Raw genomic sequence first — 4,800 nt, 5'->3', positions numbered from 1 at the left:
ATACCTCTCTCAACACCAAGCAGAACTGTAAACAGATGTACTTTTTCTTTATGGATATTTTACTAATCACTCCCCTTTTAAACTCTATTCTTGTTTTACTGCCATATAGTATTTCATAACTGTTTTTCCTTTATTCTCTTTTTTTTAATAACTATAATGATCATATGAAGGTGTGCCGCGGAAATAATCTTTTGAATAATTTGTGACCAAACCGTTTGAGACCCACTGAGATAACTTAGACTAAAGTTAACTATCTAAACACTCAGAGAGTCCTTTAGCTCACCTGAGTCTCTCAGTCTGAGAGGAGAGGACTCTCCTCCAGCTTCTTGTGGAACAAACAGCTCCTTATGTCCGTTAGTGCAGCTAGCTAACCAGATGCTAACAACACGGTCCATGCTGACACCGGTCCCTCCCTCCCCCTCTCTCCCTCTCTCTCTCTCGCTCACACTAAATGCGCTATTGCCACACACACACACATACCCCTTTCACACCAACGCAACTCCGGTTCAAGCTCCGTGCTAGAGCTTTTCAGGTTCAGAACCGGTACTTCGGTTTAGCTCCGGCTCTTTTCACACCGCTCAGAGCCCGACTGGTGCTACCGCTGCTGCGTCATGACGTCACAGTTTACGTCGCTGATTTTCTCCCCAACGGAGCTCACCTCACAACAACAACGGGCCGGGGACTGCGTCGGGTCGATGATCGTGTTGCTTTTAATCATACGAAGCCAGATTAAATTAAATAACGACTTCTCCAACCTTATACTTTTCTCCAGAGTGCCGTGGTTCATTGTTTATTAATGTGTTTCAGCGGCATTTACCGACCGCTGCAGTGCTGGCTGCTCTTCCACGGGAGTGTATTCTCCCGTTAGCTCACACGGCTCTAAAGTATTCACTGTCTGACTGTCACACAAGCAGCTGATACATATCCCCAGTTCCCCTTAAGTGAATGTGTGTCAGTCTGAATTGACGCTGTTTGGTGTCAGTCTGAATTGACGCTGTTTGGCATCACAACGCTGTTATGAAAGTTTCTCTGGTATAACATGGGTGATGTTAGCATAGCAACCGAAGCTAAACTGACTATTTGCTAAGCCGTTTTCTACAGGCACTTTTTACCAGCGTGTTTTTCATTATGATTCTACTTGTGATAGTCGGACATGACAACCTGTGCAGCCCATGTATTGATTCCATCCGATAGCTGCTATAATACAAAACAAAACGTCTGCCTGCTCTCCACAATGATCAATAACAGCGAACGGATGGTCAAAGTAAGGTACAAATAAACAGAATCACACGAAGCCTGGTTAGTGTTGCCTGACTTTATAAAGCGTGTTTTTTTTTTACAAGTGTGTGGTTGCGTTCTAGTCACTTTGCTCAGCACTACTGCTTGTTACAACTTGTATTTGCCGTACTCGCCTTAACTGTTAGCTCAGGTTAATCTCGCCCCCCTCCGACGTAAGCGTGACGTATGCGGTTCTTGCTTCTAGACGGACAACTTTTTGGTGCTCGAAACGAACCGGATTCCGGAGCTTAGAGGCTGCTCCGCTGCGGTGTGAACAGGAAAACCCGGTGCTTTTCAAGCTCCAGCTCCGAACCGGCCCTGAAACACCGTTGGTGTGAATGGAGTAACAGAGCCGAGCTTGAATGACACAAGCACACGTTTATTTCCATGCAACTCTCTGATTGGTCTGGTGTCATGCCTCTGTTGCATTCACTGAACACGGGAAATTACAGTGCTGCCGTCCTCTCTTGTGTCATGATGAGGTTCACGTAAAGCACGGTTAATGTATTATATTATTGAGGGAGAATTGTCCGGGGCTACAGAAAAAACATTCGGGGCTAAAGCCCCGGATGCCCAGGCCAGGCGACGCCACTGGGCATCACTTTCATGTTTGTGCAGCATAATGGAGATTTGAGTATAGCAGAAATGTGATTCAAATAAAACTGAGTTTAGATTCGATCAACATCATGGAAAGAGAGGAGGGGGGGGGGGACATACTGTATGGAGAGTTTGTTCCCCCTCATTGAGGTGGGTTCAAGCTGAAAGTGCATTCAGATCATTATAGAGTAATAACACTGCGCAATAATGACTTTATTTAACAGTAACCATAGCCCTAAGGCGGATAGATCTTCCATAACGTTACAAAAGTAGGACAACTTGGTTATTAATCCATGGATGAAGTAATTAAAAAAACATGGGCAATAAGAAGCAGACAGCTCCTTTAATCAAGTAAAGTAACACAATATAATTTGTTACTGTAAAGCATTATGCATTATTGATGTAGTAGCATGTAAACATAATGTTAATATTGCAGCTGGTCAGGATGATTTTAATGTTTTTATTTTGATTTCTAATGACTATATCATGCATGTGTTCATATTTGTGCAGAAATAATGGACCCCTGAGGAAATAAAGGGGATCCTCTGTAAGTAAAAAGCAGCAATTAAAAAAATGTCAAATGTAATATGGTATGAAATATTATAATCTATCTAGTTTTTCACCTTATTTTAGGCAATTTCCACTGTGCATCAACTATAAAATAAATTATATAAGGTGTCAGGTAGTGCAAAAGCGATAGCAGCAGTCTAAAATAATGAATGTTAAAATGACACCAAATGGATTTATAAAATATGAGCAGTCTTCAGAAAAAAGTTTAAAAAATCTGCTTTTTTGGAAGGTTTTTAGTTGTGCACCAGAGGGTGAAAAAACACTGCAAAGGAGGACGAAAAAGTGTGTGTGTGTGTGTGTGTGTGTGTGCGTGTGTGTGTGTGTGTGTGTGTGTGTGTGTGTGTGTGTGTGTGTGTGTGTGTGTGTGTGTGTGTGGTGTGTGTGTGTGTGTGTGTGTGTGTGTGTGTGTGTGTGTGTGTGTGTGTGTGTGTGTGTGTGTGTCGCAGCAATCAGTCCCTCTTGTCTCGCTGCTGAGTGCTGCGTCTGATTGACAGTCTCTATTCATCCTGTGTGAGATTAGGCCAGCTGAAAGGAGTAACGACCCATGGCTGTGTGTGCAGTAATTACGGCCGTGGATAAGAAAAATAAGAAAAAACACACACATGGCAAAACTATAATTATATAATCCCGCTCAAAATCCTTTTTTCTTCCTCCTCCTGTTCTCCTCTGCAGTGTTTTCAGAGACGCTTCACCTGTAAGGAGGAAACTCCACCCGGTGTTGTCAGTCATTCCTGCAGCTGACATGATTTCACAATCACAACAAACTGCAGGCTGCTCCATCAGCAGCAGGAAATAGCTGCTGTTAGAGGAAGATGGCTGTGTGCCTATATACAGTGAAGGATCGTAAATGAGATGGAAAACCAATAGTAACCTCTCCTTAAATGCTCTTTTTGATCCAGGAGATTCTGCAGGGTGCCATCGACATTTCATACAACAAGACTTGAGGTGTTTGGAGAGGGGTTGGACAAAATAACAGAAACACCTGTTGACTCATCACGTTGTTCAACTCTCGTTTTCAGGATGTAATGTCATTGTAATGGACTATAATCCATCCCTAAATAATAACAGGTTGTGATAAATATGAGTCGAGAGGCCCGATATCTTTTTTAGATTACAGGTGATATTTTTTAAAGATATTGAATATTTTCTGCTACCACAAATAACGGCAATTTTGAAAAACACTTATTTTTGTGATGATACAAATAATGATCGTGTTATGAAAAAGCATTTAGAGAAAGAAAAACATTTGAAATTCAGGACATTTTAACAAAGAACACATTTAGAAAAGTACCTTATACGACTAAGGGGACTAAACTACTTTTCTTTTTAGAAATAATATTAGAAATTACTTCCAATATGAATTGATTTGGCTTATACCATACGTTCAATGTAAATATATAAATTCAATTCATTTTTTAATATTTAATATCTGTAACATTGTGAATTGTTTGTCCCATTATTGATCTAAATGTGTGATATTTTAAATATGATTTGAACTTACTTTCTTTGCTTTCCCATTGTTTTACAGAGCTCAAAAGTTCGGCTGTAAAACTAAAACAATATCTGAAAATAAGTCAATGTTATTTATTTTCAACACCTTTTAATATGTTCCTGTCTTTCTTCTTTTTATTCACCCACTTATATATATTTGTATTTACTTACCTGTCTTAACTTTTTATTTAATTTGACTGATTTTAAATGTGTTTAATTTTATTGATTTTTACTGTTCTATTTATTTATTTTTTAACCTGGAATGGTTAGTTTTAAGGGAAAAAAATATAATGGAAGGAAGGTCATTGTCTCAAGTCCTTCCATAAAACAAACATTAAAACAAATAAATAAACAACATCTGAAAGTGAGAACAGGGTTTGGATGTTTCCCCGGATCGGAAGCGCACCACCATCGTCTCATGTCCTCGCGCCTGATCCTAAACTGCAGCGCGCTCATCGTCTTGTCAAAACGTGCCCAGCCGGCGGGCCAATCCGCGACGAGAAGTGCGTAGGCAGGAAGTGACGTGAGAGGTTCCTGCCTCTGTAAAGTGTATTACGGTGTCACTACAAACATTCTCCACACACTAACATCTCTGCTGTAGTGTTGGCAGGGTGTTAGCGTGCGTGAAACAAACGATTAAAGCTGACTTTATTTGTGCGTAAATGTGTACTAAGAGTCCCGAATACTGAAGGGTTTTCAACACTACAAATATTTTCTTGTTGACAGAAGACCCCCTTCTATGTGGCCATTTAACCATCAACAACATGCACCCACGGATCCGCAGAGGCAGTGGATGTTACCGGGGCTGAAGTAACAGGCTGCTCGGGAAGCACCGGGAGAAACTTTCCCTGTGCCCGGTGAACT

Source organism: Trematomus bernacchii, unplaced genomic scaffold (genome assembly GCF_902827165.1).
Source record: "Trematomus bernacchii unplaced genomic scaffold, fTreBer1.1, whole genome shotgun sequence".
NCBI classification, from domain to species: domain Eukaryota; kingdom Metazoa; phylum Chordata; class Actinopteri; order Perciformes; family Nototheniidae; genus Trematomus; species Trematomus bernacchii.
The sequence above is the reverse complement of the archived record's forward strand: the minus strand, read 5'-3'. Positions refer to the sequence as shown.